The 19930-nt window shown below is 40.3% G+C and overlaps 1 protein-coding gene across 5 annotated transcripts in view; it reads left to right on the top strand.

The window, feature by feature from the left end:
* The window catches only part of LINGO2 (leucine rich repeat and Ig domain containing 2), a 1449181-nt gene that overhangs the window by 971702 nt on the left and 457549 nt on the right, over window positions 1-19930 (top strand). For all 5 annotated transcript variants that reach the window (XM_070375980.1, XM_070375982.1, XM_070375978.1 and 2 more), the window contains one exon: window positions 9507-9539. The gene's annotated coding sequence lies outside the window, so the exon portion shown is untranslated. The remainder of the gene's footprint in view (window positions 1-9506; window positions 9540-19930) is intronic.

The following is a 19930-nucleotide window of genomic DNA, read 5'->3' as shown; positions in this document are numbered from 1 at the left end:
ATATCCAGAGACACATCTTTTCCCTTTTTCTATCATGTTAATTAAAACTCTACAGTCGAATTTCCAGCTTTTCTTTTTTTTTGCTTGGAGTTTTTGTTTTTTGGGTTTTCAGTTCAGTTCAGTCGCTCAGTCATGTCCAACTCTTTGCGACCCCATGAATCACAGCACGCCAGGCCTCCCTGTCCATCACCAACTCCCGGAGTTCACCCAAACTCCTTTCCATCAAGTCAGTGATGCCATCCAGCCATCTCATCCTCTGTCATCCCCTTCTCCTCCTGCCCCCAACCCCTCCCAGCATCAGAGTCTTTTCCAATGAGTCAACTCTTCACATGAGGTGGCCAAAGTATTGGAGTTTCAGCCTCAGCATCAGTCCTTCCAAAGAACACCCAGGACTGATCTCCTTTAGAATGGACTGGTTGGATCTCCTTGGAGTCCAAGGGACTCTCAAGAGTCTTCTCCAACACCACAGTTCAAAAGCATCAATTCTTCGGTGCTCAGCTTTCTTCACAGTCCAACTTTCACATGCATACATGACCACTGGAAAAACCATAGCCTTGACTAGACAGAACTTTGTTGGCAAAGTAATGTCTCTGCTTTTGAATATGCTGTCTAAGTTGGTCATAACTTTCCTTCCAAGGAGTAAGTGCATTTTAATTTCATGTCTGCAATCACCATCTGCAGTGATTTTGAAGCCCCAAAAAATAAAGTCTGACACTGTTTCCACTGTTTCCCCATCTATTTGCCATGAAGTGATGGGACCAGATGCCATGATCCTAGTTTTATGAATGTTGAGCTTTAAGCCAACCTTTTCACTCTCCTCTTTCACTTTCATCAAGAGGGTTTTTAGCTCCTCTTCACTTTCTGCCATAAGGGCGGTCTCATCTGCATATCTGAGGTTATTGATATTTCTCCCGGCAATCTTGATTCCAGCTTGTGCTTCATCCAGCCCAGCATTTCTCATGATGTACTCTGCATATAAGTTAATTAAACAGGGTGACAATATACAGCCTTGATGTACTCCTTTTCCTGTTTGGAACCAGTCTGTTGTTCCATGTCCAGTTCTAATTGTTGCTTCCTGACCTGCATATAGGTTTCTCAAGAAGCAGGTCAGGTGCTCTGGTATTCCCATCTCTTGGAGAATTTTCCACAGTTTATTGTGATCCACACAGTCAAAGGCTTTGCCATAGTCAATAAAGCAGAAATGGATGTTTTTCTGGAACTGTCTTGCTTTTTCCATGATCCAGCAGATGTTGGCAATTTGATCTCTGGTTCCTCTGCCTTTTCTAAAACCAGCTTGAACATCTGGGAGTTCATGGTTCATGTATTGCTGAAACCTGGCTTGGAGAATTTTGAGCATTACTTTACTATCGTGTGAGATGAGTGCAATTGTGCGGTAGTTTGAGCATTCTTGGCATTGCCTTTCTTTGGGATTGGAATGAAAACTGACCTTTTCCAGTCCTGTGGCCACTCCTGAGTTTTCCAGATTTGCTGGCATATTGAGTGCAGCACTTTCACAGCATCATCTTCCAGGATTTGAAATAGCTCCACTGGAATTCCATCCCCTCCACTAGCTTTGTTCATAGTGATGCTTTCTAAGGCCCACTTGACTTCACATTCCAGGATGTCTGGCTCTAGGTGAGTAGGGGACTGTTTTGTTTGTTTGTTTGCTCTGTGTTTTGTTTTCAGGCTTGATACAATCCACTTCTCAGTTGTTCATTAACTGCTAAGTCGCTTCAGTCATGTCCAACTCTGTGCAACCCCATAGACGGCAGCCCATCAGGCTCCCCCATCCCTGGGATTCTCCAGGCAAGAACACTGGAGTGAATTGCCATTTCCTTCTCCAATGCATGAAAGTGAAAAATGAAAGTGAAGTCGCTCAGTCGTGTCTGACTCTTCGCAACCCCATGGACTGCAGCCTACCAGGCTCCTCTGTCCATGCTAGGCAAGAGTAGTGGAGTGGCGTGCCATTGCCTTCTCTGGTTCATTAACTAGGGCCCTGGAAAAGATGATGGCTTCCTCTCTGAAAGTCCAAACACTTTCTATTAGTCATCATCACTGTCAGGGATCCTGTTCTGAACGGCATTATTTTCTACCCATCATGCTGGACTTTCTTGAATATTGACTCCAAGCACAGTAGAGTTTACCATGTTCCTTTGGGCCATGGACAGTGGACTTTTCTGGCTCTGGGAAGAAATAATACACGTCCAGGGGCAGAACCCTAGTCACACCCAGCTCCTGCTCTTATTTTTTTTTCCTAATGAGCCTGAGTTGCTGTGGACCCAACATGCTCTATACATATGAAATACACATGCATTCCTGCTTCTTTCTTCCCATCCAGGTTTTAGTATTTTGTGCTTATTTTAAGCCTGTACTGCGACTGTTCTGTATTTCATCTCCAATCCATGCTACATATCTATGTCAAATTGATCTCCCCAGAGTTTCACTTTCTTTATACTACCCCTTTTCAAAAATACTTTATAGCTTCCTGTTGTCTGAAATAAGCTGAAAAATTGTTAAGCCTGACAAAGAATATCTTTCACATACAGTGTTTTGGTCTATCCAGACATATGTCCCCTATACTCACTCTACCCCATATACTGATATAACTTTACTGGTCTTTATTCTCTGATCATTTACCTTGACTCTTCCCCAGTAACTGAAGGAACCCCAAGCTCCCTATTTCTTCATCTGTTTTCATTTACCTGCTTTTTAAGACTTTTTCCTCCATGACAATTCCCCTTTTAAAGAATTTCACAGTTGAAAGAAACCTTTGAAGGCACTGAGGTCAATCATAGATTTTGTAATCTGCTCCTCTCCAAAATATGCTTTGTTGATGGTCACATAATTTATGTCTGGTGGCAGGGACATTAGTACAGGGCTAAAACTGTGTCTTACCTGTGTATTGTCAGGGTCTGATCCATTTTAGAAACAGTATATTTTCTTGAAATATCTTTGCTAAATGAATGAATAAATGAATGAGTGACTCTTTCTTGAGGCAGGTGCCAGCAAACATTTCCTGTAAGTGGTCACGTAAATGAATTTGGCTTTGTTGGGTGTATGATCTCTGTCACAACTCCTCGCATCTGCTACTGTAGCAGTAAAGCAGACAAAAACAATGTGTTTTTAATGTCTCTAAATAAAGAGCATAGAATTGGTGGCAAGATTTGGCAGTCTGTAATTCACCAACTTTTGTCTTAAGGCACAAACCATCTCTAAACAGTTTTTAGTATTCTTCCTTAGTTACTTCAAATATCTCTAGGGAAAATTTTATAATGTTTTCTCTGATGTTCCAAAACAGCTCACATGCTTCCTGTGCTCACGTTCAATTCTTTCAGTGATTTCTTGTATTAATGTTATTTTGATTTTCTTTACGAACTTAGCCTTTCTCCTATATTATGTCCCATTTGTTTGTGGATTTTTCAAAACAAAAAGCAGTACTCCATATTGATATGACTACTGAAAGGCAATTCAAGCTCATTCCCTACCTTACTCTATATGGGACAGATGTAATAGTAAAACTTGCCATGGCATTTGTGGGGGAGAACTTATGCTGTAGCTAGTTCAGAACTCTCATAGTGCAGCTCTATACTCTTATCTAAACTATGGGTTCTCCACCTCTCAGATCCCATGTCTGATGATCTGAAGTGTAGTAATAATAGAAATAAAGTTCACAATAAATGTAATGCAGTGGAATCATTCCAAAACCATCCCCACCTCTCTGGTCCGTGGAAAAATTGTCTTCCATGAAATTGTCCCCTGTGGCCAAAACGGTTGGAGACTTCTAAATTCTAAACCATTCTATATTATGTAGTGTTTGGTGGTAGAGAGGAGTGGAGACTGAATAGAGAGTCTCATAGTTTTACTATATGGCTTTCTTATTTTATTTTGAAAGACTGATATGAAAGACTAGTTTATAAATAGTATCTATAATCTCATTTGCTAAGTCACTTAGGTTGTGTCCAACTCTTTGCAACCCTATGGACCATAGCCTTCCAGGCTCCCCTGTCTATGGGACTGTCCAGGCAAGAATACTGGAATGGGCTGCCATTCCCTCCTCCAGGGGATCTTCCCAACCCAGGAACTGAACCCTGGTCTCTTAGTCTTCGCATTGGCAGGCGGGTTCTTTACCACTAGATAATGATTCTCACCAAATGCATTGTGTTACCTTTATTTCATCACTCAGTCACTTGTGATCTTTGTCCCATCCGTTCTCTCCCTTTTATTTTATCTTCCCATATACATATTCAGTTAATCACACCAAGATATTTATCAAGTATTTACCACGTTGCTGGTTACAGTGCCAGGCACCAGCAACTGGTAGGCTCTTCCTCAATGGATAACAACTATTTTCTGCCTCACTGTGGCAAGTTTTGTTCTTATCTCAGTTTATCAGATTTTGTCTTGTGTTTATTTATCATGCTAAGCCCTTAGTGCAGCATTTCTATGGAATCACATGAGTAAACCAAGAATACCACGTATGTTTAAATAGAAGAGTACGATAATGTCACCCAGAGTTAAGAGTGGGCAAATGAAATAAAGGAATTAATGATCTGGAATTTCTTTAGAAACAGCTTAAAGCAATATAATTCCAGACAAGAGATTACAGAAAGATGATGACTGCTGAGTTGAACTGTTCGCTGGTTGTAAAATCCTAACTGCAGTCTCTCAAAATTACACAGAATTAGGTAACAGGATTCTGTGTTCCGATTGTAAAGCCTGCCTGAAGTAATATTTTACCGGACCATAAATTGTTCAGACTACATTTCATGCCTGATAAAATCCTTACATTTATGGTAGAAAATTTAAGCCTTTGTTCTGTAACTAATCTTTTAAGTTTTCCAAAACAGAGCAGTTTGGGAATTTTTTTTTTTTTTCCCCTAGAAAATGGCATGACTAAAAGAATACTGTTCTTCAAAAATAGACTAGCATAATTAGGAATTTTTCTCAAATTATCTTTGAAATTAGTCTTGAATTAAATTTTGTAGGTTTTCTAGACAAGAGGACTGGAGTGGGTTGCCATTTCCTTCTCCAGGGGTTCTTCCCAACCCAGGGATTGAACCTGGGTCCCCGGCATTGGGGGCAGATGTACCATCTGAGCCACCAGGGAAACCCTATATATGCACAGATATATACACATATGTGCATATACATTTTAGTATAATGTTATAAATTCATAAATGTAGATATACAGATAGAGATTTCTGTATCTACTAATTTTTCTCAGTCTGGAATTTAAGAGACATAAATAGATTAGATTAATATTCCTACAGCAGTATAATTGTAGTCGTTGGGTAACACTGAAGAATGCTTTCTAATTTACAGGTTTAAACGTATCATTATTAACTGTGTTTACTGCCTAGATAAAAATATGTTGAAAATTAGATTAAACTGTTCTCTGTGGAAGATGGGAAGATCAAATGAATAGGATATGGACTTTAGATCCAGTCATATCTGTGTTCAATTCTCAGTTCCATGTATTCTGAGTTTGTATTCTTGCTTTAGGTCAGTTTTCCAAAGAAACAGACTCTGAGGTGGAGGTTTTGATGTAGGAAGTTTGTTGAAGAGTGTATTTGTGTTTAATTATAGGTGTCCCAGAAGGCCAAAGAGGGGCCTGGCCTTTCTACCCATATGAGTGAAAGAAAGTGAAAGCATTAGTCTCTCAGTCAAAGCACTTAGCAGGGCACTTTGCAACCCCATGGACTGTAGCCCACCAGGCTCCTCTGTCCATGGCATTATCCAGGCAAGAATACTGATGTGAGTTGCCATTCCCTTCTCCAGGGGATCTTCCCAACCCAGTAATCAAACCCAGGTCTCTTGCATTGCAGGCAGATTCTTTACCATATGAGCCACCAGGGAAGCCCTTGTATCTGTATAAGGATCAGTCATTAGAAGTGAGCTGCCTGTGGGAAGGTGAATGATCTTGGGTCAAGCACTTCCCTTTGGTGGAATGAGGAAAATCCCCAGAGAAAGAGTCACTGTGAGCCACCAGGAACCAGTACTTCCGGCAGCTGGGGGATGAGTGCCTTGTCCTGAGGGAGATCTGGATTCTGTCCTGCAGCATCTACCATGTGCATTCCTGTGACTCTTGGCTCTTCATGCTTCATGTATTACATTTATCATATCTTGGAACAGCCCTTTCAGCATTCTGGTAAGTCTCCTTTCCTGGCAAAGCCCCTAAGAGGAAGGTTAGAACTCCAGCCCGTGCCAGTGCAGCTAGTTTCAAGGACACAGCTGAAAACTACTCTCCCTTTATTCTTTTCTCTCTTCTACTAACTGTCCTAGGGTATCCTTACCCAGCACTTCTACTGATCCATATGGCTTACCTTGGGGGTGGAACAGGCCATTACTGAGGGGTCTGAACCCCTCCTCACAAGTCCCTTCTTAGGCCATGGCTGCTGCACTTGTCCATTTATTATCAAAAACAAGGAAATACCAAGAAATTCCCATTGAATCACCTGAAGACTACAAATTCTTCCCTGCCCTTGTTATCTGACAGTAGCCCCTCTTCCTGATGCTGATCACTTATCCCTAATAGTATGACTCCTCTCTTTGTGCTAGTCTCCTAGCACAAGGAACCCAAAGTACTTGGATATGAGGTATATCCTAAAGTTCAGTGAGATTCCTCCCGTGTCCTCTCATGAAGTGTGTGCGTGTGCTTAGTCACTCGTTCATGTCCGACTCTTGCAGCCCCATACGCTGCAGCCCGCCAGGCTTCTCTGTCCATGGCATACTCCAGGAAAGAATACTGGAATGGGTTGTCATTTCCTTCTCCAGGGGATCTTCCCAACCCAGGAAACAAACCCGGGTCTTCTGCATTGCGGGCAGACCCTGTACTGACTGAGCTATGAGGAAAGGCCCTCGTGAAGCATACTCCCTCTGAAAACCAGGATCTCTAGATGCAGAGAGCCTAAATTTGTGGGTTAGAAAGCACAGATTCCCCATTTAGGCCACTGGGAGTGATGTCAGTTTTGACTACTTCTACTTCCTCCCCTGGTTTCCTAGACCCATGTAATCTGTCTACTGGAGTGTGTGCATGCGAGCATGCTCAGTCATGTCCAACTTTTTTGGAACCCATGACTATAGTCTGCTAGGTTCCTCTGTCCATGAAATTTTCCAGACAAGAGTACTGGAGTGGTTGCCACTCCCCATTCCAGGGCATCTCCCTGATGCAGGGATTGGTCTTCTACATCTCCCACATTGGCAGGTAGATTCTTTACCACTGCATCATCTGGGAAGCCCTATCTATTGGAGATGAAATACCAAAGAATGGTCATGGGTTAGTGTGTTTCCCACATCCTTTACATGGCACCCATCATCACAGGACATCATTTCCAAGCTGGTGCCACAGCTGCCCCTCCAGAAGGCTATTCCATATGTCTGTCATGCCAGCAGTTTCTAGCTCATGCCGTATGTATCAGGATAGGTGGATCCCATGATTATATATACACTGCTGACTTCCACTGTATTTCCATTGGTGAGAGGTAATATTATGCCATGTTGTATACTGATGAATCAGGTACTCTATAGGCACTTGGATAACAGTGATGAATAAGGCTCTGCGGGCAGATAAGCAAACCCTTATTTAGAACTGGTTTTAGTTCAGGTCAAAATGAATCACTGTTCTTAAGGTGGCAGGAATCCAATGTCATAATCAGCTTTCTATCACGTGGCTGGTTGGTCTCCCTATGGATGGTGCTGAAATTGAAGCTCAGCACAGATCCCTGTTACTGCCAAGGTAGGCAGCTCATCAGCCTTTATGAGGCTGTGGGGAAATAGAAATATATATTGTGTGGCCTGAATCAAATAGATGGCTTCCACCAAGACAGCAAAGGGAAGGTTATTCTAAGACCTAAAAAAGAAATATAAGAGGAAAATGGAACTTCTTGGGCAAGGATCAGAAACAGGAATCAGAAGCTAACAGAAGACCAAGACTAGATCCCCGAATTGTTTAAGCTGCATAAGATGGTGGTAAGCCAGTGGCTAGAATGTGGTCTACTAACATCTCACTAATTTATGTACTTATTATTCTTTCTTTTTTAATTTCCTGTTTTGTTTGCCCTTAATTCCCATGGTTCCATTTCATCTTCATTACTTTTTGGTGGACTACTTGATTTTCCAAGTTAAAAGAACAGAGACCAACTTGGAAAATTTGGGCAAATTAATCACTTCAGATATGATTCATTTTCCTTATTAAGAAAATCACAGTGAAAATATTTGCCTGAAGAGTTATGGGATATAAAAGCATATCTACAAAGTACTGTGTATGGTAGCTCCTCAATCACTTCTTATTAATTTTGAAAAACTCCTAAACAACTGCTGCTGAATTCCTAAGGAGGAAATGATAGGCCTCCCCTCTTTGTTCGGGGCACTGGTTGTAGAGATCTGGCAAAGTAGGAATAAGTCAGAGAAATGAGATGAGTTAGTAGAGATCCACTTCCCATGTTCCTAGGAGCTCACGTAATCAGATTCAGTGATTGGCCATGAATTTTATTTTTTGAAATAGTATAATTTTTGTGTTAACTTTGGGATGTTCTTGATTTACTAGCTCTGTGATGTTAAGTAAATTCTTCAATACTTGTGGACCCTAGAAAATTTTAATAAAAATGTTAGTTACCTCATGGGCTTGGTAGGTAGGGTAAATGAGAAATGTGTGTAATTCACATATAACTGTACATAATATCCCATATGTCATATGCATGGCAGCCTGATTGTGTCATGTCTACCACATAACAAATGCTATTATTATTATGGTTTCCCAGAATACATATCTGAGATCCCAAAAGGATGTTTTATTTCAGCGTTTTTCCCTCACCTCCCCATTCCTCAAAGAGAACAATGACTACAGAACATCAGTTGGGTAAATAGTGCATTATCATAATTACAATTTCCCTGAGAAAAGTGGCTTGCAGTTTGAATATTCAGTGTCACAATTGCAATTTCCATAAGGAATGTAGAACAGTTATTATAAACAACACAATGACCACTTGGTCCATAAGGGAGAACAGATTATCGGGGGAGTGAGAAGAGACGGGTAGCGTGAGCCTGTGTTCTAATTAGCATTCAAGGGTAGAAACACAGGACCCGAGAATAAGTTGTAATAGCCTCTTAAAGCACTTTTGTCTGAATTTATCAAACAGTCTTCTCATGATGCAGGATTCCATAGGTTGATTAAGTCCTGCCTATGTAATTTTTCCTTATATCTAATCATTTTTAGTAAACATCCTCCCTGTATCTTTCCTCATTGTCATTCATGATTGCTATGCCCCTAAGAAATTTTAAAAAGCAAACTAACAAAATACGAAAGGCACAAAATATTTTAAAAAATAGATTTAGGGGAGAAAAAGTTTCATCAGAGGGTTTCTCTCTTCACAGTTAAATGTGTCTCCTTTGTCAAGGGAAAAATGCTAAAAGTTTTTTTTTAACAAATGCTCTTTTTACTTCTGTTGCCTTAATTGGTTTCACTTAAATTTCCTTTTTTTACCCCCTGTCTTTTTTATTTTTTGCAGGTGATATGAGAAAAACAGAATGCAGCTTTCAAGGTTGGTACTTTTCATGATGTTTTAACACCTCTTATTAATATGAAACAGAGTATGAAAGAAGTAGAGTGTCGTTAGTTTTTCACAGCTAGTGATTAGAAGCCATTATGCTTTTATTTTTTTCACTCGTGGATGGAGAAGTACAACATAAATTGTTACAAAGTACAATGTAGCAATTGAATATAATCTGATAAAATCCTTGGCAACATTGTGAAATTTGAAATATTCAATGGTTTTCTACTCTATTCATGCATCATGCCATCCATCCACCATTCATATTTTTTTTCAGTGAATACTTATTACATACATACTGCGTACAAGGCCCTGTGGTCTGATTTTCCTCTATTCATACCGTGTTTGGCTCAGTTCAGTTCAGTCGCTCAGTCGTGTCCAACTCTTTTCGACCCCATGAATCGCAGCACGCCAGGCCTTCCTGTCCATTACCAACTCCCGGAGTTCACTCAGACTCAACGTCCATCGAGTCAGTGATGCCATTCAGCCATCTCATCCTCTGTCGTCCCCTTCTCCTCCTGCCCCCAGTCCCTCCCAGCATCAGAGTCTTTTCCAATGAGTCAACTCTTCGTATGAGGTGGCCAAAGTACTGGAGTTTCAGCTTTAGCATCATTCCTTCCAAAGAAATCCCAGGGCTGATCTCCTTCAGAATGGACTGGTTGGATCTCCTTGCAGTCCAAGGGACTCTCAAGAGTCTTCTCCAACACCACAGTTCAAAAGCATCAATTCTTCGGTGCTCAGCTTTCTTCACAGTCCAACTCTCACATCCATGCATGACCACTGGAAACTGACCTTCACCATATTCCCAATCCCACACATTTTTCCAATGTTCCTTGATATCTCTGACAATAAACCTTCATCTATTATCACAGATCTTCAATTTAGCTTGCTATATCTGATACACGAGCAGTGTTTCCAGCACATTGCTCAGTTATGCACTCAGATATGTCCCAAGTAATTGAGAGAAAACCATTATGGTGGAGAGAAACCATTAGTGTGACAATGAGCAAATAACTCCTCTCTTCATACTAATAAACTGTATGATGCTTTTTACTATTATGTGAGATGCATTGCTATTTGTAGATTACTATAACATAGTTTAGGTGGACTTCCCTGGTGGCTCAGATGGTAAAGCGTCTGCCTACAATGCGGGAGCACCCCACTCCAATACTCTTGCCTGGAAAATCCCATGGATGGAAGAGCCTGCTAGGCTACAGTCCATGGGGTTGCAAAGAGTCGGACATTACTGAGTGACTTTCTTCTTCTTTCTTATAACATAGTTTAGTAGTAATCTATTTATTGTAATCTATAATATCAGTTATCTTTTCTCAAAAGTCTGGCTATAGGCCTTCTTTCCCTATACAATTTAAGCAATCTTAAGACTTTCAGGAACAAATGTATTATTACATTGTATTTGAAAACAAGCAAGGCATTCAAAATACACATGAAATGGCTCCTTTGTAAGAATGACAGTGGTAGATTGAACCAAACTTCTTGGGAAACAGAGACTGAAAGTTTTCTGCTTATTTTTTTCTGCTAAATCAGCAGTGGTTAGTGAATAGAAATTTATAAACGTATGCGCTAAATATTGTTTTAATTTTGAGGGAATGTTCCTATTGTTTTATTATCATGAACATTATTATATTTACTTAAAAGAGGCTTTCTAATTTTCCTTACTAAAATTGATTTCCTGTAAAGCATTAAAAGAAAAAAAAAAAAAACTAAAGTCTTGAGGTCCTCAACAGAAAATTCTGCTGCCAGAGATTTTCACAAACATAACTTTCATAATTGGAAGGGACTCTAGTGACTATCTGCCAATCTAATTTAACTCATTTAATCTAAAGAAGTCTAAATTATCTCAGCCATCAATCTGTATAATTATAATACTTACTGGGAAGTGCTGAGTAGTGGTTGAGAAGTTGGTCTCTCAAATCAGCGTGCCTGAGTTTGAATGTTATTTACCCATATATTTTTTGCATATTGAGCCAGCTTATTAACATCTCTTGTCCCTGCTTTCTTCAGTTGTAAAATGAAAGAAATGAGACTACATTCTTCATAAGGTTGTTAGAGAATAAATGAGACTGTGTGTTTACAAATCACTTTGACATATTGTAAGAATACAGTAAATGATTGTTGCCATTATTATTACTTTTCTATGATTACTGTTATTACAAAGCATTATTACAAAGCAGGCAGCATCTTCACTTCTCTGAAATAAACTTCTCTATGGATGTGATCTTTCATTTTCCCCATCAGAGATGTATGTATTCACCTTATGGTCACATTTGGTTGCCTGTGAAATTATAGATAACCTGGGACTGTCTATCAAGTTAGGACATCTTCTGGTAGCAAACAGTATCTACTTTTTTTTCCTAAATATAAGATTTTTATAAACATCACCAAGGTGAGAAAAGTAAGCAATCTGAGTGATTGCTGGGGGTGGGGTAGGAGTGGAGAACAGAATGAGTGATAGCAAGAAGGAAGTCATTGGAAGGAGAGATTTGGTGCCAACTTCCAAATCTCACTCAGACAGAAACTAGCATTGTCTGTGCCTTTGTGTGCAGAGAGCCCCTTCATTCATGGTGATGTGAGGCCTGATAGATGGACGGGAGGCTGATGAAGATGGTGGAAGAGAGGAAACCTGCAGGAAAGATTGGAAGTTATTATTCCATGGCAATAAAAATGGCAAAGTGGAAGAACCATATAAAAGAATGCAACTAGAGCCCCTTTCTCTTGGTGAGACCTACAGAGTGTTTTATGTAGCTGGCATCCAGGCATATTAGAGGAAAGCCATCCCTCCCTCAGTGGAGACTGGTCACTGACCCCAGACCGTGTCACCAACATGCAAAGGCCATCCAACAGGAGCCTCTTGGTGCCGGGGCTCAGGGTAAGCCCAAATGCAAGAAGTTGGAGTGAACAGATCCTACTCTGGTCAGCCTCTCTTGGTGAGGCAACAGACACCCCAGGGTCCACCAGACTGATGGCATAAGAAGGGGAGATTTGTCAGCTCCCCACATAAATCTTTGGATTCATCTTGACACATGTTCTGGCAAGTATGTATACATGTTAAACTTTGACCTTTTATAGAGAAAGAGCCTCCTTTGATCCAACAGGAAAAAATGGCACCTCTAATTCAGTGTCATAGAAACTGCCAGGTATTTCATAATCCAAGTAAAGCAGGAGAGTACTGAAATGTCTTCATCTGACCTCTGAGTTAGCAAGACTCAAAAGCTAATTTATAAACACACATGGGTAAAGCTCTATAGCACAGCTCTGTAGTCTTAAGTAGTCTCATCCATCAGCATCTGAAACATCACTGGGTGACACCAGTTATGGTCTTCACACTGACTCCACTGCTGCTGCTGCTGCGTCTCTTCAGTCGTGTCCGACTCTGTGTGACCCCATAGACGGCAGCCCACCAGGCTCCCCCGTCCCTGGGATTCTCCAGGCAAGAACACTGAAATGGGTTGCCATTTCCTTCTCCAATGCATGAAAGTGAAACATGAAAGTGAAGTCGCTCAGTCATGTCCGACCCTCAGCAACCCCATGGACTGCAGCCTTCCAGGCTCCTCCATCCATGGGATTTTCTGCAGGAGTACTGGAGTGGGGTGCCATTGCCTTCTCCGACTGACTCCACAGTACATGATAAAACAATTATCTCTAATCCTGTGAAAACGACAATGGTCAAGGAGGAATTGAAAGAAAAAAATCATGATGGTCCCAGACCCACCTCTGGGAAATACTGACATTTTGATTGAACCTGCCTGTGACATCTAGTCTATCCCGACATTACCCCTGAGCACTCTGTCCCTTATATACACAGGCGTTTCTGATGACTTGTGTGATCCCCTGTGATCCCCTGATCCCCTGAGCAGTAGGTCTGCTCATGCCCTTCTCATGAAAGGGAATCCATTACAGACTTGTGTATCTAAAAAGTACTTTAAACTAGGGTTCATTTTAGCCTTTTTTCCCCTCAAATAATGAAATTCAGGTGCACAGAAGTTAACTATCCTAAGTCATGATAGTACTCGTACATGTGTACTAGTACACTAGTGTCCAAATAAGGACCACAATCACATTGCCTTACTCACTCCTGAACCTCGACCACCAAGCAGTCCTTCACCAAGACAGGAAGGTCTTGTTTGGAATGGAAACTATTTCTGAAATACTGCATTCTATAGCATCCTGGGGCCTGAAATTGTCATTCATCTTCTGTTGTTAAGCCCTTCTCAAAGGATCTTACTTCCCTGACTATATCAAGAGTTCCGTAAGGGTAGAGCTCATCGCTACAATTTCTGTGCATTTTTACCGTATTTAGAAAGTTCTAAATCAGTAAATATTGTACAGCTTATTTTGATCTAAGCCTTGTCAAGAGCACTGAACCCTTACTTCTTCCAACTCGGTGAGTTCTATTTACATTACTTATAGAAGACCCTCCCCCTGAAGGTGACCAAAAAGCAAACACATACGATTAGGCTTTTGTTTTGCTCTGGGGTTGTCTGGGGGTTGCTTTGTTTTCAACTTTACTATGGGATTAGAGAAAGAATGAACATATCAAAAAATTAACTCATTGAAATAGTTTCTACTGGCATAAATGTATATTTTAGGACAAGAGTGTAGGGAAGGTAGTCAAAAAGAAATGTTTAATCCAGTCCATTGAGCTGAATTACTTGGGCTTAGTGACTTACAAGCTGAATCATTAGAGCGAATGGTAAAGATAGAGAAGGCCTTTGGAAAATGTGAATGTATCTTTGAGCAGATAGCAAGAAGGGTCCATCCATGTTCAGTCGCTCAGTCGTGTCTCACTCTTTGCAACCCCATAGACTGTAACCCACCAGACTCCTCTGTCCATGGGATTTCCCAGGCAAAAATACTGGAGTGTGTTGCCATTTCCTTCTCCAAAGAAGAGTACAGGGACTGAATGTTATTAGAATGAAAAGTCTCCATATTTTTCTAATATAGAAGAAAGATTGCAAATAAAAAAAAACACAAATTTCCTTTTTATTACAGAGTCTAAATCTAATTTTTGTCCTTCTGTGTATGTGAAAATAGGATGTAGGTCTTATTTCCATGTCAGGACTTTTTAGTACTAGGATTCTTTCACAACAGGAACATTGTGTTTAGATTTGAGTACCACAAATCTAGACGGCTATAAAAAATATTTTTTTTCCTTGCTTTTAAATAGAGTGTTATTCAAAAAGCACAGATTAGATAATGATTATTAATTAAAGAGAATTCTGATATTCACTTGACTCTTTCATAGATCATTTAAGATGATCAAATTAACAACTCCTTTTCCCATCTCTCCTTTATTTACAACAGGCAATATTTTGAATGTTTTCACAAATCAAAATATTAAACCCCTCTTATGCCCCAGTTCTCACAATTTTGTTGTGTATATCTCTCTCTCCTCTTCCAACATTTGATTATGTTGTTCAACCTGGATTCTCTGCCTAAACCTTCCTTCTGTCTCTCCCATCAGTCTGATTTTATCTTGGCACATTATCCAGATTTTTCAGTGAGAGAAATTAAAATCAAGACAGACTCTGGAAATACTAAGGGTAGTCACATGTTAGTAAATCTTGTCTCAGCCATTTATATTCTGTATATTAGTATACATTTATATACATATAAGTGCATGTATACTTATATGCATGTACAGTAAGGAGTATGGTGATGGACTCAGAATTGCACTGTTAGTAGCAGTAGAGGAAGCATGTGTAGTGGGCAGAGAAATGGATTCACTTCTAATTGAATCCATTGGTGAGGTATTATTAGTGTAATACTATTGTATCATTATAGCACTGCTAAATTTAAATGTATTTTTGATACAACTAATTGTGTAATTTACTCTAGCATTAAATCTTGCTCTTACCTTGGGATTAATTTCTCTTTTCTTCTTATTTTTTCCTGGCTTGTTTGCTTATTTATTGATTTTCATGTTGATCTTCATCATAAAGAAGCCAAGTCAGGTGAATGATCCCAGCTTAATATGTGACAGAAAGCTCACAGAGTCGGACACAACTAAAGTGACTTAGCAGTAGCAGCAGGTGGAAGAGAGATCTGATTAAGCCTATGGTACCAAGTGATAAAGTAAGGAGCCAGAAGGATCACGGAAACATATCAAGCTCAATATAAGGAGGAACATTACTATAAAACATATTGTACCCAAAGCATGGGTAACTTGTGAATTCCTCCATGTTAGTCTTTCCAACAGGGGTGAAATATAGAGGAAATGTTAACACTAGGGGGTCAACCAGTTAATGTTCTCCATTCTTTCCTCCATGGCCCTGATGATGCTATGTCCTGTGTCCACTCTGCAAATGGAGAGACCAGCAGGGAGGTGGGGTACAGCTCTTTTAGTACAGTGGTTGCAGAGATTTAAGAGAAAGCAATAGGCTTTGATTGCTTTCAGCATTAAGAAAAAGGTAAAAAAAAAAAAAAAAAAAAAACAGAATTGCAACCATCTCAGCCAAATGTAACCCTAGATTTAACACTGAAAAAGTTTGAAGACTCCCATAAACCTCAAGGGCAGACTTCTAACATCTCATTTGAAAGCAGTGCAGCTCTCTTGGGAAAGGACAGACCCAGCGCTCTTTGCTATGAAATCCATCCTCATCACACATACAAGCAGAAACTGATTTGTTTAATTCCTCCACCTGGACACACCCTTCTTTTCTCTCCTCTCTCTGCTCTAAGGCTTCTGCGTGCGTGCTAAGTCGCTTCAGCCATGTTCCACTCTTTGTGACCCTACGGACTGCAACCCACCAGGCTCCCCTGTCGATGGGATTCTCCAGGCAAGAATACTCATGTGGGTTTCCCTGTCTTTCTTCAGGGGATCTTCCTGATCCAGGGATCGAATCTGCATCTCTTAAGTCTCCTGCTTTGGCAGGTGGGTTCTTTACCACTAGCACCGCCTGGGAAGCCCTCTAAGGCTCCTGGGTTAGTCTCAAATTAGGTACACTTTCCATAGGCTGAGGAGGAGGGAAAAACTGGGCTCTTGACTGTTGGGGACTTTGCTCTTAGCTCTTGTTCTGATTCTTTAATACTGAAAGAGAAGGTTAAACTCCCACCCTACCCCAAACCACTCTTTGCTTTCTGTGGCCTCGTCTTTTTCTGGCCCTCCCTGGCTTAACTTTCTCCCAATTTCCTTCAGTTGCCCTCCTCTTCCCATGCTGCTGCTGCTTCTTCCCTCACTCAGGCCAGCCAGAGACCCTTTTAGACAGCAGTATGGCTCCAGGATCTTGTGTCATAGGATGTTGCAGATTTGCCATCTAGTAATGGCCCTTCTTGTTCTGCTATGAAGCCTGTTTCAAGATGGAGCTTCCCAAGTAGTGCTAGTGATGAAGAACCTACCTGCCAGTACAGGAGATATAAGAGACAAAGGTTCAGTCCCTGAGTTGGGAAGATCCTCTAGCAGAGGAAATCGCAGCTCACTCCAGTATTCTCACCTGGAGAATCCCATGGACGAGGAGCCTGGTGCACTACAGTTCCATGGGGTCACAGAGAGTCGGACATGACTGAAGCGACTTATTATGCACTGCTTGAAGATACGGACCACCTCTGTAGCTCAGATCCAGTTCTTACCTTTTAGCCATATTTACATTGGCCATCCCTTCCCTAGGCAGTTAATTCCAATTGATTAATTCCAATTAATTTTTCACATTGTGATCCAAGTGGCATTCCAGTCTTCTGTCCTGTTCTCCTACCAAGCTACTTTGTTCCAGACACACTAAGCTATTAAGAATGCCCTTCCACCTTATCTTCTCACAGACACACACTGGCTAAATGGAACTCAAATAACTCTTCCTCCTCTGTGAAATCTCCTACTTTCCTATTCAAGCTTGATCAGGAATCCTTGTGTGTTCCTAGGACATAAGGCTCATACTCACATTGTAACACTTAACATGTTGTGTTACAGTTTATCTTTTTGTAAGTTTATCTTCCCTATTTGTTTGCTCAAGTAAAAGTATCCTTTTTCTTTTTGGTATTCACAGTACCTAGCCTAGTGTGTGATTCATAGCAAGAACTCCATAGATGTTATTTGAATGAATGAAATAAATAAGTAAATGAATGAGGATATATACTATAATATGTGCCTTTTTAAACAACTGATCTAGAGAATTAGCTGTTAAACAGAGAAAGCTTCAGTAGGCATCTTGAACATCTGGACAATTGTAATGCAAAATACTTACTCAGAAGGCAAAGAGATGGTCTCTTTTCCTGTGAAAATATAAAAGCATTTTTGTTTCAAGGAAAATTACATTGGAAAAAAAAAAAAACTGTCTACAGTAGAAGAGACTAAGTTCGTCTCTTCAGAGACATTCCCTTGTCTTTTTATATTACAAGAGTGAACAAGATTTAAACCATGCAGTCAGTGTAATGATGTTGCCAGACAGCTAATAAAGAGGAAGATTAGAGAGTTGTATAAAATGGCAGGTGCCTCGGCCGATTCCCCGTCTTAGACATTAAACACAAAATAAAGTGCTGCTGTTTCCCGTGGATCACCAAAAGTGCTTGATGTCAGCTTCAGCAGCATGGTGCCATTTTGACTGTGGTGTTCATCTTACCTAGTATCCCAGTTTGAAAGCAATATAGAGCAAAAATAAAGCAAACAGCAGTAGATGGTTCTCAGAGCAGAGAGACAGCATCTGAAAACAACCAAACTCTTGCACAAAAGAATGAAAAAATATTTCTACTCAGTCATGGATGGTACATCCTTTGCTCTCATAGAATAGACTATAATATCTAATCATGCAAAGCATCTCAGTGAGTCAGAGGGAGTCTAGGGGGACTGCATTCTATAGTTCACAGTATATTTCAGTCTCTCAGGAAGCTTAGAATAACTACTATTTTAAAACAGATGAGAAGTAAAGTGGTAATATTTCTCCTCACATGACCAAGAGCAAACAGAGAAAACACGTATTTGTACCTAACAAACATAATTACAACACATATTTCCTCTTCTGAGCTTTCTTTAACAAAAAAGCAATTTCAAAGCAATCTCCTGTCTGGGGATAAAGGCAGTGCTGGAAACATAGTGTGAATATGGGCTTGGAAGAAGAACAAAGCAAAGATACAGACACAGGTCATACAATGGAGAAGGGTTTGGGTTTAGAAAGGAAGAAAGGAGAGAAGCATTTCTTAGCACTTAGTAAGTACTGAGCATTGTGCTAAGGACTTTGCAAAGAATATATCTTCGTGTACGTTTGTCTAATGGGTATAATACAAATGTAACAACACAGCAGGGTATATAGTATAAAAGGTTATTGTAGGAAAAACTGATCTTATATATAAAGCATTAATACACGTAGAAGAGTTTTTCAGTTTATACCCAAGAAACTCAGACAACACATCATACAATTTTGGACGTATTTTCAGGTCTTAGACATGGGAGCCAAATCCAGGAGTCCAATTCTTTATAGGAAAGGAAGCTGAGTTTACAAAGGGTGCAAAACTCCTTAAGCCTTCAAAATATAGGTATGGATGTAGATATATAGTATGGCATGTATATAATTGCATACAATATTTCAGTCGTATGTTATTTATCATATAACAAAATATCTCTACACAAAAATCATTGTCAGCCTAAAGATATCTAATGAATATAGAACAGAAGTTTCAGAAATTAATCACGAAGACACTAGTAGAATGTTTTTTTAAATACAGTTTGTCTGAAATAAAGAATTTTTTCAAGTGAACATACCCACGTAGTCTCATCTAACTAGCTAATACTAGTGAATTGAATGGGGGTGATTAATATGTGACCCAATGAAAGGACAAATAAAAATAAATCTGTATGTTCTACATTTTAGAACTTATTAAACTGAGTTTTTTCATATTTCTCAAGAAACTCAGGCCTCTGTTAGTATGGGTATTACCTAAACACTTGTCATTGGGAGCCAGAGATAATCCAGGACTTGGAAGACATGTCTACATGTCCTGTATTGGGTCAAATCAAATTGTACCCCAGCACAGGTTCTTAGCTGGCACTAGTGGTAAAGAAAGTGAAAGAAAGTGAAGTCGCTCAGTCGTGTCCGACTCTTTGCGACCCGTGGACTGTAGCCCACCAAACTCCTCCGTCCATGGGATTCTCCAGGCAAGAATACTGGAGTGGGTTGCCATTGTCCTCTCCAGGGGATCTTCCCCACCCAGGGATCGAACCCAGGTCTCCCACATTGCAGGCAGACGCTTTGGTAAAGAATCTGCCTGCAATGCAGGAGACATAAGAGACTCAAGTTCGATCCCTGGGTCCAGAAGATCCCTTGGAGGAGCGCATGGCAACCCACCCTGGTATTCTTACCTGGAGAATCCCATGTACAGTCCATGTGATCGCACAGAGTGGAACACGACTGAAGTGACTTAGCATGCATGCACACACG

Source organism: Bos mutus, chromosome 8, assembly GCF_027580195.1.
Source record: "Bos mutus isolate GX-2022 chromosome 8, NWIPB_WYAK_1.1, whole genome shotgun sequence".
Taxonomy (NCBI): domain Eukaryota; kingdom Metazoa; phylum Chordata; class Mammalia; order Artiodactyla; family Bovidae; genus Bos; species Bos mutus.
The sequence above is the reverse complement of the archived record's forward strand: the minus strand, read 5'-3'. Positions and strand labels throughout refer to the sequence as shown.